General features: G+C 46.3%; 1 long non-coding RNA gene across 2 annotated transcripts; it reads right to left on the reverse strand.

The window, feature by feature from the left end:
- Nucleotides 1–15,141: 15,141 nt before the first annotated feature.
- Nucleotides 15,142–18,829, reverse strand: LOC138102613 (uncharacterized). Of its 2 annotated transcripts, XR_011147452.1 has the most exons (4): nucleotides 18,711–18,829; nucleotides 16,924–17,632; nucleotides 16,516–16,629; nucleotides 15,142–16,137 (listed from the first exon to the last, which is right to left on the reverse strand). It is a non-coding gene; the product is annotated as an uncharacterized lncRNA (long non-coding RNA). The 2 variants fall into 2 exon arrangements; XR_011147451.1 differs by having other exon boundaries at nucleotides 16,516–17,632.
- Nucleotides 18,830–19,194: the final 365 nt, after the last annotated feature.

A 19,194-nucleotide genomic window follows, 5' to 3' on the forward strand; every position in this document is an offset into this window, starting at 1 on the left:
AATTACGACGTAACTCTAAATCTTGTGACTATTCGCCATTATTCGGAGGTACTGTAAAATCTCACGCCTCGACTGATGCATTTTGTTACTTTAAACAATAGATCCAATTAGTCACATGGTCCCATCCCTGAAAGTTATTTCCTCCGACGAGTGAAACGTGAGAAATTCTACACACCGGTACCTCTGGGAACCCCAGGAGCCCCAATTACCCCAGATGTACCCATACCTTTGAAAGCTCCTGCGCCCCTGATTACCCCAGGTGCCCTGGTACCTCTAGAAACTCCAGCACCCCCGACTGACCCGGGTGCACTGGTACCTCTAGAAACACCAGTGCCTCCGGAGAGGAGGATACCCTCAGATGGACCTAGCCAGAATACTAGGAGTAAAGCAATATCCAGGGGCAAGGAGAATTCTAGAGATGGGAGTCACAGGCTCCAAGTGTGTCCCCTCAGAGAAGTACTGATGGAAGGAATGCAAGGAGGGGTAGGGTTTGTAAACATCTGTCGCAACTCCTCTGAAGTGAGAGCCTTCAAAAAGGAGTTGAAAGGATTACTGGATGTGCCTCTTGCTTTGTCTGAACAGGTGGATCACTTTTAAGGACCAAGCACTTATTCTTGGGACGAGATGCAGTCCATCCTAGGCATGTTGTTCACTCAAGAGGAAAAGCAAGTTATAAGGATGACAGGTATGAGAATTTGGGATAAGGAACACTGGAACGGACAACAAAATGGGGGGGAGAAAATGCCCATTCCCCCTGGGATCACAACACCAAAGAGGGAAGGCCAAACATGGAGGACTATAGGGCTTTGATAATTAGAGGAATAAAGGAGGCTGCTCCATGAAACCAGAACGTTAATAAAGCTGTTGATGAACAGCAAGGGAAAGAGGAAACCCCCACAGAATGGTTAGAAAGACTCAGGAGAAACATGAGGCAATATTCTGGCATAGACGCAGAGACAGAGGCTAGCCAGGTATTATTAAAAATCAACTTTGTCATGCATGCCTGGCCAGATATCCGGAGAAGGATGCATAAGCTTGAGGATTGGCAGGAACAAGAATTAAATAAACTATTGAGGAAGGCCCAGAAAGTCTATGTTGGAAGGGAGGAGGAAAAAATCAAGACAAAAGCTAAAGTTATGGTGGCAACTGAGAGAGAAGGGAATTGACCTACGAGAAGTGGAACTCTGACAGGATAGGGGGTGGCAACAACAGATGCTCGCTGGAAGAGATGGTCTGAAGATCCCTCATCTGCCTCACGATCATCGCCAAGGACAGAGACTGAACACAGGAGTCCTGGCCTGGCTGAGGTGGGGTGTCTGCCAAGTGTTGCCTGTGGGTGTGCCCACTGGGAACTGGTACGCATTCCTGAGGAAAATTAGTGCAGGTCACAATGGACTGCGCCGTTCTTGCTGCCCAGGCGGGAAGGACCGCGCTGAAGCGAAAAGGAATGACCTGTCCTGTACACCTGTCCTGTACGCCTGTCCTGTACCTGTTTCCCAAAGCAACGGGCCCCATAACAACGGCTGCAGATTTCCCCACCTCTTGGCCAGTTGCCCCTCGCTTCTGAAAAGGACTATAAAGGGACTTTCTGAAATGACTGAGCCCCAGATCTCCCCACAGAAAGAAGACGAATCTATTGGTGGAAGACCACTTTATCTCATCCATTGGTAGCTATTGGCCCCCCTTTTTCTTCCTCTCTACTTTTTTTTTCTTTATCTCTCTTTCTCTCTCTTGTTTTTCTTTATCTCTCTCCTCTATTGCATTACTGTGTTGTGGGCACTTAATAAAGGTGCACTGTTTTGATTAAAACTGAAATCCCTTGTGTCCTTTTACACTCTGAGATCGATAAATGAACCATCACGAGCCCCGCTTGCATTAGCGGATCGTGACACTCGGGAATGGTAACAAGCTGGATGAAGTGAGAACAACCACTAAAACCAAGGTCCCATATGTTTTTATTGTAAAGGGAAGGGACATCTAAGGAGGAATTGTTCTCAAAGGAGTAAAGATCTGGAGGTTTTTGAAGAAGTACAAAAAGGGAAAACAAAAAGATCAGGAGTGTCAGGGACTCTATCTCTTGGGAACAAAATAGCATCGTGAGCCCCTGAGAAGCTTAAAATTAGGTCCTCAGGGAGAAGAATTTGAGTTTTTGGTGGACACAGGAACTGAGAGAACATGTGTCTGTAAGATCCCAAAAGGATGTGAGAAGAGCCAGGAATCTTTACAAGTAGTGGGGGTGAAAGGGGAAGGATTTCAAGCGTCTATTGTTAAACAAGTAATCTTTAAGGGAAATCACAAAACAGGAAAGGGGGACATATTACTAGTACCAGGGGCAGGATGTAATCTTCTTGGGAGGGATTTGCAAATACAATTAGGAACTGGGGTACTGCCCAAAGAAGGGGAAATAGTAGTTAAATTGTTCAAACTAAAAGAGGATGGTGAAAAACAGACAAATCCAATTGTATGGGCAGGACCAGAGAATCAGAGTGAATTTGACATGATGTCCATTACGATTAAAATAACTGATAAAAGCCGCCCAATCCAAGTTCCTATTCCTCGGAATAGTACCCTATTTCCTCGGAAGGGTGTAAGGGATTACAACCCATTATTAATTCTCTGGTCAAAACCAGAACCCTCGAGCCATGTATGTTCCCACATAATAACACTCCCATTCTACCTGTTAAGAAATCAGATGGTACCTATAGATTGGTACAAGATTTAAGGGAAGTAAATAAGAGAACTCTTGACCGCTATCCTGTAGTCCCTAATCCATACACCCTTTTAGGTAAGATACCACCCTCGCATCAATGGTTCAGTGTAATAGATCTCAAAGACACCTTTTGGGCTTGTGCCTTAGTTGAGGAAAGTCGAGACATCTTTGCTTTCGAGTGGGAGGATCCTAATAGAGGAAGAAAACAACAGCTTAGGTGGACAAGACTACCCCAAGGGTGTAAAGAATCCCTGAATTTGTTTGGGCAGGCCTTGGAGGACACCCTACGATCCTTTGTCCTAAATCCCAACATTAAACTCATACAATATGTAGATGATTTGTTACTCTTCGGGACAGAAGAAAGAGAAGTTAAGAAGGCCACAATAGACCTCCTAAATTTTCTAGGAGCTCAGGGATTGAGAGTGTCAAAGAAAAAACTCCAATTTGTGGAAGAGGAACTCCAATATTTAGGTCACATAATTAGCAGAAGCAGCTGACGGTTACATCCAGAAAGAATTACAGGGATAGTTATTAAACCAAAACCAAAGAAAGAACTAAGGCAGATTTTTGGACTGTTAGGATATTGCTGGCTATGGATTGAAGGATACACCCAGGCTGTTAAATGGTTCTATGAGAAATTAACTGAAGAGGAAGTAATCTGGACTAAGGAGGATGAAGGCAGGTTTGAGAAATTAAAACAAAAATTGATAACTGCCCCAGCCCTCAGTCTCCCTGCTCTAAAAAAAGCCTTTTCTCTATTTGTGAACATAGACAATGGGGTGGCCCATGGGGTCCTAACTCAAGACTGGGGAGGATCTAAAAACCCGTTGCGTACCTATCCAAGCTGTTAGATCCCGTTCGTAGGGCGTGGCCCACATGCATTCAAGCTGTAGCCACCACTTCACTGTTAGTGGAGGAGAGCAGGAAATTAACCTTTGGGGGAAAGTTAAACGTACACACTCCTCATTCCGTGAGGACCATTTTAAATCAAAAGGCTGAAAAATGGCTCACAGCCTCTTGGATACTCAAGTACGAGGCCATCCTAACAGGCTGGAACGATCTGGAATGGATCACAAACAAATATTTGAACCCAGCTCAATTCTTATATGGGGAGCTGGTTGGAGCTTATGTCTGCCTAGACATAATTGATTATCAAACCAAAGTGAGGGAGGACTTAACTGACTAACCACTCCAAGGAGGGAAGATTCTGTATATAGATGGCTTCTCAAGATGCATATAAGGGTGTTGGAGTGAAAGCTCCTCTGGACTCAGGCCCAGAGGGAAGCCAAAGAACAGGGGTTGAATTAAAACCTTTGGACAAGCTGAGATACATGAAGCCACACCAAAGTGAAATAGAAATATAGATCTTTTTAACTTTTAGTAGAAATATATGCTAAGTGCCTTAAACATTAAAAAGCTGTAGCACAGACCTTAAACACAGTTCTTGCTGCAGCAGTGTTACCTATTCACAGAATTCTTTACTTTAGACAAAATATAGGTAGAATCATACTGTTCATGTTTTTTAGATAGAGTGTTCACATAAACAACAAGAACTGATAGAAACTATAGACGCAAATCTGTGTAATACCTATGTAACACCTGTGGAAGACTTAGGATTGCTAGAATTAGACCAGGATAGGTTAAGAAAAGGAAAAGTAGAATCGTGTGTTAATCATATTGGTCAGTTAACAAATATAATCCACAATTCTGTAAGAAAAAATATAGAGCATATAGAGCACATAGAGCATATAGAAGAAGAAGAAGTTGTTTTCTGCCTACTGTTTGCTGTTGCTGCTTGGCTTTATCATGAAGCCCCTTTGAACTCTGCCTTCAAGAAAGCTATGAGACTATGAAATAAAGAACTTAGCAGAACAGCAGCCTCCTCTGCTCTCTTACCCTGGTCCAAGAAGGAAGGGTACCCCGTCAAAAGCTCAACACAAGGGCGACAGAAATCAGGGGATGCCATCATAAATGGACAAAAGATGACAGTAGCTGAAAAAGGAGAATTGCCCCCAAATTGGTCAGCCCAGGCTTGTGAATTATGTCCTTTAGTCCGGGCTTTAAAGTTAATAGGCCGTGGAAGAGGAACAATCTACACTGACTCAAAATATGCCTCCAGCATGGTGCATCCCTTTGGAAAAACATGGGAAGAGAGAGGGTTACTAAACTCAGAAGGGAAGGGACTGATTCATGAAGGACTGATTTTGGAGGTCTTAGAAGCCCTGAGATCAGCAGAGGATATAGCTGTTGTTCATATTAAAGGTCACCAAAGGGGAATGGCTCCAGAGATTAGAGGAAATACTCTTGCTGACAGAGAAGAAAAGGATGCTGCAGAGAATGGGAAGGAGAAAGTAATGATAGTCCTAACTTCCAAAGATAAAGAGTCAGAAGCTCCAAGGTTTAGTAAGCAAGAAGAGGAGAGGTTGAAGGAAATAGGAGCAGAAATAGATGATGCAGGTAATTGGAAACTCCCAGATGAAAGGCAGCTGTTAAACAGACCCCTCACCAAAGAAATATTAGAAAGAACACATCAAAAGACCCATTGGGGCAGGCAGGCCCTTTGTGATGAAGTTTTGAAAAGTTATGGGTGTATAGGTGTTTTTGGAATTGCAAAACAAGTAACCAAAAGATGTGTGATTTGTCAGAAGATGAACAAAAAGGTAATGAGAAGAACAACTTTAGGTGCCTAGGACCTGGCCCTAAGACCCTTTCAAAATATACAAGTGGATTTTACTGAACTTCCCCAAATCCAGCGCTGGAGATATTTACTGGTAGTGGTGGACCATTTAACCGATTGGGTAGAGGCTATACCTGCTGTGAGAGCAACAGCCAACACCATCTCTAAAATGTTGTTGGAACAAATTATTCCCCGATATGGGATGGTTAACCGAATTGATTCAGACGGTGGAACACGCTTTGTCTCTAAAGTGTTACAACAATTAGTCCAAGCACTGGGGATAAAATGGGAGCTACATACACCGTGGCACCCGCAAAGTTCCGGACAGGTCAAGAGGATGAATCAAACTCTTAAAAGGGCATTGACCAAATTGATGATTGAGACTCAGATGTCTTGGATAAAATGCTTACCCCTTGCGTTACTAAGGGTTAGAACGCAACCACGATCTGACCCAGGGGTATCTCCCTACAAAATGATCTTTGGGTTACCTTTTTTAGCCGCAGCTCACAGAGCCGCAACTGGTGAGGAAGGGGAGGCAAACATCACAAAATATATTAAAACCATAGCCTGAAATTTGGAACATTGAAGAAAACGAGGGATGATTCCCCAAACTGCCCTTCTAGATTTAAAATACATCACCTCGAGCCTGGGGACTGGGTGTTAATTAAATCTTGGAATGAACCACCATTAATACCACAATGGGAAGGCCCCTTTTAGGTGCTGGTAACAACCGAGACAGCCGTCAGGACTGCTGAGCGAGGCTGGACCCATGTCAACAGAGTTAAAGGACCTGTCAACGAACCCTGCCAGTGGACTGTAACATCAGCAGCAGGACAGTTGAGGATGCCCCTAAAGCGGGTGGCAAGTAGACCGGTGGTTTGGGATACCTGAGGGACAAAAACTGTATAAACTCTGACATCGTCCCAGGGATGGTTTAATCCGTCCACAAACGGCGGGGGAAGGTTTGGGGTATAGCAATCACTGTCTTTGTATGTGTGTAAGATATAAAAAGAGGAAAGCCCCACCTGGTCCTTTTAAAATCTGTGGGGTTCTTGCTAGCTACGTACCCTGTTTGAAGTATCTGAACCCCAGAACTGTGATTGTAGTTTTATGTTGTGGATTCAAACTATTGCTGCCAGAGAATCAAGAATTAACCAAAATCGAATAGGAAGAGACCATCAAAGAGAATCAAACCCCGTATTTCCAAATGCCAGCAGGAACTCCGTATGATGTGGATGTGAGCCTACAAGGCCAGAGGGCAAGACCAGGTGGATATCTGTACTCTCCACGTAAGGAGCCAGCTATGGGCGGCAACCCCATAGGCTGTGGCTGTGGGATTAGGAGTCCTACTGGACCTCTGGTGCTTATTCCACTTCTTATTTGGAGATGCAAGCAGAAGGAACCCTCCCTGCTGGAAGGGTTATCAAAATCTATTTTATGGAAGTACCTGGGATTCTTATCTGGTAACCCATACTCACATGAAAAGGTGCTTGTTATTCATCTTAAACAGTGACTGCTGCGATAACTTATTTAGGCAAGCTTGGTGGAAAAAAACGATTAAGACCAAAGGTATGAACTAATGACACAGATAAAGAATCTAACATACAGCTCAAGCCAAATAATGGTTTCAAAGAATAAGAGGGGGGATTGCTATAAATGACTTCTTGAGAGTTGGTTTTCGCCGTATGTTGTATGAATTATGGGTCATCTTATGAGTTATATTATGAGTTGTGATGCTGAATATTATGATATTTTCCCAGGGAAAATATCAAGGTGATAGGATATGTTGAAATGTTTAGTGTTGCTGGGGTGGTCTTGTTGTGGAGGTTGGTTTTGCAGGGCTGTATATCTGTATGTTGTAATAGCAGTTCTGGGGTTTGCAAAGGGCTGCGCTGTTGCCAGCCAGACTTCGAAGGCACCACCATAAAAGGACTAGGACTCCAACCAGTGAGGACCCTGAAGGCCACAGCAACAGAAAAGCGCAGGCTCCCAAATGACTGACCAGGGGGCGAGACTATGCAAAGCCGTGAATAAATATGCATCAGGCTGATGCAATCACAAGGGTATAAAAGGCAGGACTACCATGTTGTGGGTGAGCCTCTGGCACCCAGCCACGCTCCCAGTGCTGTCCCCTTTTGCTCTGCCATTTTTATTGAGTTCTCAATAAATTTTAATAACTCATTTCCATATTGGATCTGGGTTCTTTGTAACAGGGCAGCAGAGCCAAAAGGCAGGCTGGGGCAGGTCCAGGGAGGGAGCGAGTGAGCCAGCGAACAAATAGCAGCGAGCAGCAGCGAGCCCTAAAGCTCATGATAGAGCCTATAGAAGTTAGAGTTATATAAAGTTAGAGTTTATATCCCCTGTCCCCTTCCAAAGTCTGCTCACTGACAGGGGAGCATTGTCCACTCCAAGTTTTCTCTGCCATCCATTGGTGGAGACCTTTCACCATCTGACTTGAGAAGCCTCTCTGGCATGTACAGTGTCACCTACTGACTGCCTGTCCCATGTGAGGTGTTGACAGGCAGAGTCTCCCCAGAGACAAGGCTTCCCCCATCTCCTGGCTGCCTCCTGCAAGCGGCACACGTGCACTTCCTCCCTCAGCATGCCTCTGACAGCCAGGGTTGAGACAAAACAGAATTAGCTGAATCAAAGCTAAATCACAATATCTTAGTTCCATGGATACAAACTAGCAGGTGAAATTGCTGGGTGTGCATGTGTTAGAGAAGTGATTCCCCATGCACCCAGTGCCAAAATCAAGTAATGCTTCCTTTCTAATGCTGAGCTGGCAGCGGGGATGGAGCCCTGCTTGGTAACCTCTCATTTTGGCCATTTTTACTGAACAGTAAAGAAAAATCAAAATGAAACCATTTCCATTAAGTTGTTTTCTGACACTTTACCATGCTGTAAATCTAGTCCCTCCGGATGGGAGAGAATTTACCGAAAGTCCTTGCAAGGAGTTTGAGAGATAAACCGAGATGTCTCCTTTAGTTTCAGTGCTTCCAGATAGTTGTTTATTAAGTCTTATCAGAGGAACAGAGCCACTAGGGTGACCCAGGTACAGCACAGAAAGAAGAAAAGTAGGAGTGAGTCCAATCATCAAGATTTACACAGCTTTTTAAAGATATTTTAACCAATAGTTACTAAAAAGGTACATGATTTTCACTTTCCTACCAATGATTCAGAAACACAACTAGGAACTGCAGAATTTTCTATCCAATCAATCCAAACTACTTTTACTGCAGAACATGGAGTAGTAGAAGAAGGAGAAGAAGGTTTAGAGAACAACAACAATCCTCCATTTTGATATTTTTTACTCTTTTCTATGTACTACAAAGAGAAGCCCAAAACCTCTAAATTTTTCACCCTGTGACAATCTTACATAGAAGTCTATCAGCTAATTCATACCACTGTATTTTCTAGCTGTTGTCTGACTGTTGGTAATTTTTTCCAAGGTTTGAAGCTAAAGCACTGTTCTTCAGGGGGGTAAGAACCCTTCAAAACAGGCAGAGAAATCCTCTCAGCAACCTGGGTTCGTACAGTTTTCCTCTAGCTGACCTGTTCTGGGGGCCAAAGCTCTGTGCCCCAGGTGGCCTGGGTGTGTGCAGAGAAATGCAGCCCCCACAAAGCCCTTGGTTTTCCCACAAGTCATCATCACTCCTTCCCAGGTGCGCCCAGCTCTGGCAGGAGAGAGAGAGCCCACGGCGCAGTGGGCACCGTGCCCTCCCAGCCGGGGCTCTCTGGCACAGAGCAGCAGCAGCGCCAGCACCTTTCAACCCGCTCCTGGCCTTGGCTTCAGCCGGGAGCCAGAAGCCTCTGGAAATCAGCACTGCCAGTTGCATTCCCAGCTTGGAGCAGCTCCTGCGGGTGGGCAAATCCTGCCCGTTCGACTGCTTCCAAAGAGGACGAAAGGCAGAGGCAGAGATGTACCTACAGAGGGGACCAGGGCGTGTCCAATAAAAGTGCAAATGTGTGGGGAGATTTGTTAGGAACTATTACAGCTGTCATGCAATTAGTGCCTTCTCTCCTGGATCTGTGCAATGCTTTGGGCCATTTTCTTGGTCTAGTTTCCTTTGCTTTGGTCCCATCTCAGTGTTCACTTGGGGTACAGACTGCAGGTGCTTGGGGCAATCTTTGAGTTACTCTTGGAGCCCTTGAACAACAGGGTTTGGCCCATGAGGGGAGTTTGTGCTGCTTTGTGACAGAGGAGAACTTCCCAGGCTATTGTGTGTTTGCTGCAGGGAAGCTTGGGTTGCTTAGCATCAATTCCCAGACCAACGCAGAGCAGCTGCTTTGTGATGTCAGGGCATGGTTGCCACGTTGTGGTGCTGTCATCAGAAGGTTGCCTTGGTGCATGGAAGGCCTCAGTGTCAGAGCAGCTCTTGGGCTTGCTCAGAGCAGGAGCATCCTCCTGGTTGAGGCCTTGTCAGGGGGCAGCTCCACTCTGACAGGAGCCTTGTTTTTTCTTGTGTTAGAGCACAGTCTGCAAACTTGCACAGCAGTGCTAAAATCATGGAGGCACTTGCTGCTGCAGTTTGCACTGTGTATGGCATTGGTTATTCCGGCTATTACCTGACTAACCTGACACGTGAGTAGAGGTTTTCCCTGGGTGTAACCCAACCTGGCTTGTGTAGGGCTTCCTGCTCTTTCTTAGTAACTGAGTTGATTTTGAAACAAAAAGACCATTAGGATGCCACTGCTTTGGTAAAGCTCCTGTCAACACATTCAGCTCAAAAGAGGGTGTCTGTAGCCAGGGAGGTGCGGGCAGCATTTGCAAGGGAACGTGCAGGGGTTCCCTTCCCTCCACGGGAGAGTCTCCGAGTCTGTCATTTCCTCAGGGGGCTGGGTGAAGCAGGACAACTTTGAAAAGGCAGCCTGGGAGGTGTTCTCAGAAGGCCTTCAAAGAACTCTGCAGTTGTGCCTGGAATTCAGGGAAAGCTTCTTTGTTTCTAAATTTTGTCATTAAAAGATTTGACTGTCTAACTCGACCCTTTAATGAGTGCTAAAATAGTGATTCTTTTTGCAATGAAGTGCAAACTCCCAAACAGTGAGTGTCTGCTCTTGAACCCCAGAGCTGCTCCTGGGCTGTTTCCCAGTAGAACTATGACATCTCAGGGGGGTTTGGGGGAAGGTTTCCTGGGCAACAGGTTTTCAGTAACTTAATGAGAATTAGTGCATGCAACTTATTTTTTAAAAATAAGAACCTGAAGGAGAGGATAAAAAAGGCAGCTTTAGCTGTTGGTCAGAAGAGAAATATTGGGTGTTAAAGAACAATTTGCATTTTCGTGATCAAGTTTGTATTCATTTACTGGCAAAAGAGGCCAAAGCCTAGGCACAACCAAGAATATTGTCCTGCTCTCTTGCTGGATGTGTGGAAGAACTGTGTCTGCTGGAGGGCTGTTGTGAAAAGAAAACACTCTCTGTTTGGGTGGACTTGTTCTGCGGGATTCACCAGCACAGGCAGTTTTTTCACAGCATCTGGTTCATTTTCCCTTCCCACTGCAGGTCACTTGATCCATGTATTCGTCGGTGCTGATCCTGAGGTGAGTGAAAGGAACCTTTGATGTTCCTGGTGTTTAAGAACTGTGGAGCAAGCTGTGAGCTTGGCCTGTGGCAGTAGAGTAAGGAGGCTGAGCTGGGTGGGCAGAAAGAAAATCCATGCTCATGTCTGCAGCAACAATAGCAAAGGCATCGCTGTGTAATAGCTGCTTTTGCATTTCAGAGCTGTCGCAGAACTAAAAGCCCAGCTTTGCAGAGAGAACGTTGCTTGCTGAGAGTAGCCAGGCTGCAATATCTAATTCAGAGCAATATGCAGTACTGTTGAATTAGCCCATTTTACTTTAGTGTGAGGCACTTGGAATCCCATTGCTATGCAAGGTTATGATTTCTCCTTAGTAGAGCTGGTTGTAGAGCTGGTTGTAGAGCTGAATAGAGATAAGGTTAGAAATGACAGGTAACTGCCTGTCCCTCACACTCCTGCCTGTTCACAGAGCCCAGAACCAACCTCAGGCTCTCCTCTGGCTCCCTCTGCTCCTGGAGAAGAGGCCAAATGGGTGAAAAATGTCCGGAAATCTCCAGCTGCCATCAGACGTGAACCTGAACGTCCTGAGCCGGTAAGTGCCAGTTGTGGTTGGGGCTGTCTTTAGAGGAAATCAGAGCTGCAAGTTTCTGAGCGGCCAGCACTTGCTGGTGGTGGCCGAGGATGCTGAGTGCTGGAGTCCTGGCAGGACCTAGCGATTCCCCCCAGCCAGTGAGAGCTGGAACACGGCCTTTGAGCTGTCATGTTCAGGCCCCAGCTTGCTGGGATTCCAAGAGGGGCAAACACGAATCATGAAGGCTCCCCTGTCGCCAGAGAAGGGAGTGCTCCAAAGACACCGCTCTCAGCCTTGCCAGACACGTGGGGGACACGGTGGCCTGGAGAGCCGTGTCCCACTGCACAGGCTGGCCAAGTAGCTGCTGGCACAAAAGCTGTTGATGTGAGCACACAAGGGCTTTGGGGTGGTTTGTCCACATGAGCTTCTTGGGTGGGCCGAGCTGGGAGTATTTCAGAGACACACTGGGGACGGGGAGGTGCTGCTTGAAGTCAGGGACTTTGGTGCCTTGGTTGCCAGGTTGTTCTTTGGCCTCTTCAGGCAGAGCAGTGAGGAGCAGAGCTGACAGGGGCTCTGAGTGCGCCTGTGTTTTTGCTTTTGATAAGCTGCAAAGAGATGGTTGTATGATAGAAACAAATTTGCTTCTCTTTTGTCTAGCAGGACAGGTGTAAAATCCTACCACATCCAGAGAGCGAGGCGTGGAAATGACTTGAAGGAGCAAGTCAAGTAAAGTAAATTCGGCGCTGGAAGAGTGAAGTTCTGTCACTCTAAATCAGCGTGATGCCTGGAGGGTTTTATACCAGGTTTGCACCTAAGCTGATGCTAAAGAAGTACATAAGGTCCAACATAGACCTAAGGTTTGCACAGCAGAGTTTAGGCTGACAGCTAAGGGAGCATACATTCAATGGTCTTTCCAACCCAAAAGGCTAATGAGAAATGTTGGTATTTCTGCTCTCCTTCATTGTTTACACTATAGAAACATATTTTCTGAGATTTTGCAATTGCAGCTACAAATCATGGCCAGGTTAAGTTATGTAAGTGGTTGTTGTGCCTTTAGAATTGTGCAGGTCAATATCAGTGTAGCTGCTTCTGGTCATACAAAAAGCTCTTTCAAGATACGTCTTAAAGAGAAATGGGTTTTCCCTTTGCATTCTTAAGTGCAAAGCCTTCTCCAGGAAGTACAGCAAACAGGTTATCTAGATTGCCTTTTCACAGTGACAGAACACTCCCCCTTTAATCTGCCTGGATTGCACAATTCTCATCTGTATTAAGGAATTTCATTTAGTCTCTGCTGTAAGTAAGTGATTTCTGTGCAAGAGGGTTGATCAAGGATAAACCCAAATTAACAAGAGTGGTATTTGTTAGGGCTCATCATACACTTTGAACAAGCCATACCATCAAGCCCAAAGCTAATATGGCTCCTTGTTAAATATTTCTGATGGATTGCACATCCTTGTGTGAAGAGGGAATTGGGATTTAAAGCCAGTATTTATGCATATATAAGCATTGTGCATGAACATTGCATGTTCAGAATGAAAACCAAATATCACCTGTACAGGGTAAACACTGCAATAACACAAACACGCTTCTCCCATCAGGTTCACAGGCAGCTTAACCAATTCTGTGCTTGCACATAGCCTGTTCTGGTATCTGGTGTCACTCTGAACCGGGGAAAGTCACACATAGATACTGTAGGACCATGAAAATCTCTCCAAATACAAACCAGTCTCCAGGTGACACAAGTGCCTACAGCAACCTCCAATAACGTAGCAGGGAACCCAGATTTGTTGTGTTCTCTTTGTCATTATGGGTTTATAATTCACAGACTCCGAGAAGGGCTTGAGTTGGAAGGGACCTTAAAGACACTCTAGATCCAGCCCCTCTGCCATGGGCAGGGACACATTCCACTAGCCCAGGTGGCTCAGACCACATCCAAGCTTTGGCAAATACCCAAGGACACCTTTTCTGTTTTTCAAGGTCAGATTTCCATGCTCCTATTCACAGATGGCTCCAGTCTCATGCAGAGGATTGCTGGGTTGGTCACTCTCATCTCCACAACCCAGCAATGGTCCTATTTTGGATGGCTCTCACTGCTCCCAAGGCCCCAGGGACCAGCTACTGCCTTTGTTCCTTCCGCTTTCCTTTCCAGGATCAGTGATTTACCGCTACTTCCTCCACGTCTGAGACAACTGGAAGAGATAAGGCACTGCGGATGCAGCTTCTGACAGAGAGCTGATAACACTCAGCTGAGTATTTTATTCTCCTGCCACTACGCTGTCAGGCTGCCTACACAGAGTTCCTCCTGCTTGGAAAGGGGCTGGTGTGAGCAGCAGGAATTGATGCTGGCTGGAACACTTCAAAGAACTGGACAAAAGCAGCCTTCTCTGGAAGGCCACCAGCTGCCCTTTGCCAGCAGCACAAGGTGTGAAGGCCCCTTTGAAGGCCATCCCTGCACAAGGACAGCCTGGCCTTCCAGTACCTCCGCCAGTACCCAGAACACCTTTCAGGCTTTGGGGCTGGCCCTGTCCCTTGCTCTGGAGAAGCAGGTTGCTGTTAGAGCTCACATATCCACAGTTTCTGGCTGGATTACCACGTTTTACCACAGAAAGCCCTTCCGACAACAGTACACAGAGGCTCATCTGCAATACAAGGGCATTTTTTTCCAACTTCTCCCTTGGACCAGTGTGCAGCAAGCACACCTGGGCCTCATTCAACTCTCTGTGTGGGCCAGGTGTCAGCTTCTGTTGGGAATTTAAAGCTTTTACCCTACTTTCCACAGCAAATCATGAAGCAAACTCAGCTGCACCAAAGCCCAAATTTCACTTTAAAAATTACAATTTTCATTTTCCTCTATTCAAGCCATGAAGAAAACAAACTTTACTTGAGTGAGCTGGAGGCACAGCGTCCTCCCAGATCATTCACGAGCAGAACAATACTCCAGGGGAAGACTGGCAAAGCCAGAGTTTCCTGATACTTAGGAAGCTTTGCAAAACCTTCCCACCTGTGGTGGTACTGCACCCTGCTGAATTCCTGGAGCCCTCACTCACCTCAGGTAGAGTTTGGACAGGAAGGGGCAGGAGGAGGGAAGACTTTGCAAACACTGTCACGAGGCCAGGGCTGTTTTCATTTATGGTGACACGTTGCAGTACATAATCTTTTATTTAATGGGAGGGAGGGAGGGAGGTGCTGAAGGGCAAAAATTCTCAGTAACAAGGACATCTTCCACTTAAACAGCAAGGTAAATGAAGGGGAAAGTGCAATCCTATCTTTCCTGGAAGGGATTTTATACACATTATTGTTGCTGAATACATGCCTAGACAGTGGTGATTTAGGGCATCTAATCAAGCTCCCACAGTATCATCACATCTGTTTTGCCACATTTTCTTTCTTGTTTTCATTGGGCACGATTTCTCCTCCCCGGGTGGCTCCTGGCTGCAGTTCTACGCTCAGGGGAGCCCCGCTTTCTCAGCAGGCCTCTGCAGCGAGTCTGTAGCCAACGTGTGGCTCTGCTGCCAGCCCAAATGTGCCGTTCCCTTGCCCAGCCTGGCTGCAGCTGGGGGGATCTGCTGGGCACGGCTGGGGATTTTCATGGCCAAAATCCTCCAGCGTCCTCACGTCTACATCTGCCCCTTGCTTTGGAGAGCACAAATCACAGGACACTCATCTCAGTTGACAAATGTCATTTATTACAAATTGCTACACCCGCGCTGACAATATATAACTATACAGATCTAACTTTAAGTTCAAAAAAGTAATTTATTAGACTTCTACAACAATGCAATGTAAAACTATACAAATACCCACTTCCGTTAACAAAAATTAATTTATTGCCAACCTCTACAACAACTCACTATACACAAAGATCAACTGAAGGTTAACAACTTAATTTATTGCATACTACTACAACCGTACAGCCCATATATCAGTACAAAAATATCACTATCCTTCTCTAAATAGCCCTATGCCAAGAACTCAATAAACAGCATTCTACAACTGTACAACTTTACACATATTTAAATAGAAATAAAGACATTTATAACCACCACAAGATACAGATATAGATGAAATATTAGATATTACATACTATATCTAGAAATACATACATACAACAAACCTATCTCTAGGCAACCATACAAATCTCCATATCCATACAACGAATCAATACCAATATATAGCTGTACATCTCAACACATATGTAAAGATAGTTATACATAGAAATAGATCAATATACATATAAAAATATAAAAATAGACATATATACCTAACCAAATACCACTATACCTATTTAAGTAGCCATATGCCTAGAACTACATCAATAGAAATAGATACCTAGAAAACAGTATACATAGGAAACAGAACACAGACATAACAACATACACATATACTTAGATAGATAGATACACATATATATAATTACAAACATATATATATACAGCATACATCCATAAATATAACAACATACATATAGAAATATACCTATACAAATAGCAACCTACATATAAATATCCATGTAATTATCACTATCTTATGAGCAAGTCCATACATCTTTAAACAGAAATACAAGCAGAGGGATTCCAGCCGCCCCATTTTCAAAGCCTCTCCCTCGGTCTCTTCCTCCTGTGCAGCGCAGCTCTCCTGGACAGGGACAGCAGATGGGACACCTGGGAAGCAAAGGGAACACTGAGTCAGGATCGGGACGTTTCCCTTGGCAGCAGCTGCACTTCCATCAGGGAAGAGAAATCTCAGAGCCTCCCCAGGAGGCTTAGAAAGAAAAACCAGGCCCAGCGGGCCAGGCTGTGGCGAGCGCAGCCCCGGCGGGACCGTCCCGCAGCCCCCGGCAGCGCGGCACAGCCGGCACCGCTCCCGGGCCCTGCCGGCACAGCTGCCTTGCCCAAGGACAGCCCCTGTGCCGCCCGGGGCAGCCGCGCTGAGCGGCCCCAGCACGGGCAGGGCCCGCTCCTGCCCAGCCGGCCAGTGCCCGCGGCCAAAGCCCACGCCAGCCTCACGCCCACCCTGCCTCAGCGGCCCTGGGGCCTCACCCAGGCTCTCGGGTGGCAGCAGCAGGTTCATATTCGCTGCTCTTGCTGGCGGCCTTCAGCTTCTCCCTGCTGGTTCTCATCAGTCTCTGGATGTTCTCAAGGACTTCAGGGCAGCTGTGGCAAAAGTGGAGACTCTGGACTTGGTTCCATGGCTTGGCAGAGCCACAGTCCCAGATCCCTCTGTGCTCCCTGCTGGCCCCCTCCATCCCCTCAGCCCTGCCATGCCCTCGGCAAACGCACAGCCGCCTTCAGTTTCTTCAGACCCCCACAGTCCTCTCATGCCCCTCAGTCCCTTCAGATCCATCCTGTCCCCTTAGACCTGCCACCCCCCTCAGCCTGTGCCACTTCCCTGTTACCTCAGTGCCACTTCGCCCTCTGCTCCCTCAAACCCCCCAGTCCCACCAGCACCTCAAGGTCACCGTCCTTTCAGTGTCGCTGCCTCCTCAGCGCCCTCAGCCCCCTCTGGCTCACCGCCCTCCAGCAGCTCCTCAGGGCACAGTGCCTGCGGCCGCCGGCAGCTCCCACCGCTCCAGGGACACCGGGGCTGCAGCTGCTGCTGCGCCCGGCCCGGCCGCCAGCTCGGAGCCAGCACAGGAAGAGGGGACAGAGGGGGCACAGGGGGAAAACAAGAGATTAAAAAGGTGGCTGAGGGCAGAAAGAGCTTAGAATGCAGCCTAGGCCTATATAAACATCAATCTATGTATCTAAACATCCAAATACTTCTAACTATATAACTGCGTACATTTATAAATATAACTTAGATATATATATAAATTTTTCTCTACACATATATAAATATAACTCTGCAAATCTATAACTGTAACTGCATATGTATAATTACATCACATCTATAACTATATATATAAATTTAACTACACAGATCTATAAATATATGCACCTATAAACACAACTCTATAAATCTATAAATACTATATGTAACTAATAAGTATAGTGTAAATACTATAACTAACTATATGGATATATAAATATAACTATAGACATCTATAAATCTATCTATAAACAGAGGGATTCCACCTGCCCGATGGTCACAGGCTCTCCCACGGTCCCTTCCTCCCACGCAAGGCAGCCCTCCTGGAGAGGTAGATCAGATGGATATCTGGGAAGCAAAAGGAACACTGAGTCAATATTGGCCTTCAGGCATCTCTCCTTTTGGAAGTAATTGCCTTTCTATCAAAGACTGTAGAAGGTGACCTGAAAGGCAGACTCTCCCTTGGGAATTTGAAGCCTGCTCTTTAAAGAACAGGGAGCATTCCAAGTTTTCAAAACCTCTGAAGGTTTGAAGTCTCCCGATAAAGTCTCAGCACCCACGAGAGCTTGAAGCACAGACAGTCCCAGCTCCCACACAGAAGCCCAGCCTTGTTCCTCCTCTGTGCTGACACAGACACCTCAGTCCTCACTGAAATGGCTGAAGCTGAAGGGTGCTGTGAGCTGAGTTACGAACCAGCTCCATTACCTGGGACCTACAAACTGCCCTCTGCAGTGAGCAACAGCGGCTTCAACTCGACCATCAGCTCTGGCAGGAAGAACTGGGAGGGAAAGATCTCCCCATGAGGCCTGCAGGCTGCACCAGCCTTGCTCAAGAACGCAGATCCAAGGTGCTCTCTCTCTCCTATTAGTTCTTGCTAATTTGGGGTAAGTTAAGTTTTTCCTTTCCAAATCATAAATCCTTGTGTTTTATCATTTGCTTGGCCTCAGAGCTTCTGCTGCTTGTATTTTTAATGTGTCTCACTAGGCCTACCAGCAGATTGGTCATACATTGATTTAATGTTCTGAGACAAAAAGCTCAGACTTCTACATTGACTTTTTGCTGGGGTTTTGCTCTCTTGCTTCAGGAGTCACTCAGTGTTGCCTCCAGAGCACTGTCACCCTGCAGCAAACTCATCCACAGACTTCAGCTCCAAACTGGGACACCTGGGTTGGTGACACAACTCCCACAGGGTCAGGGTTATTCATGGCTCTCTGGCCACAGCACAGCACTCGGTGTCAGTGCCTCTGGAGAAGCGTGGAGGGCAGGGCTCGGGGAGGCTGTGCCAGGGCAGGATTTGACCTAAAGGCACCAGGAAGCACCAACCCTGCAGACAAGAGCTCAACTCTTCTCATCTCCCTTCCTGCCAGAGGCAGGCTCAGAGCAGCTGCCTCAGAGCTCTCTAAAGCAGTGTGGGCTCTCTCCTTACCAGGCTCCTTGGGCTCCAGGGACCTCTTTCTGCAGCTCATGGCGCCAGGCAAAGCTCCCTCTGCTGCAGCCCTGTTCCCGGCCTCCCCTCCTGAAGACTCAGGGGCAACACTACGATTGTCCTGAAAACCAGAAAGAAAGAAACCCAAATATCACTCACTGTTTTCTGCAGGGACACAATAGATCAGAGCCTGCCACATTTTCTTCTCTTGAAGAAGAAAATGCTTTTGAAAACTGCTGTGTCTGAGTTTACAGAAGACGAAAGGTCATCACACTTGGCAATGAGATACTGGGGATCCCAAAAAATCCCACTCACCACCTTGACTCTGCCCTTTCTGGCTAATAAATCTGCAGCAGGCAGTGGGTGTGCATATTAAACAAAACAGAGAAATTCTTTGGCAAAGTTGTATAATAATATGCAAAAAGGCCTGTGCCAACACAGGAACTGAAAAGTCCAGGCACATCTGGGAAGAGGCAAGAGTTAA

This window comes from Aphelocoma coerulescens, unplaced genomic scaffold (genome assembly GCF_041296385.1).
Source record: "Aphelocoma coerulescens isolate FSJ_1873_10779 unplaced genomic scaffold, UR_Acoe_1.0 HiC_scaffold_94, whole genome shotgun sequence".
Classification (NCBI taxonomy): Eukaryota; Metazoa; Chordata; class Aves; order Passeriformes; family Corvidae; genus Aphelocoma; species Aphelocoma coerulescens.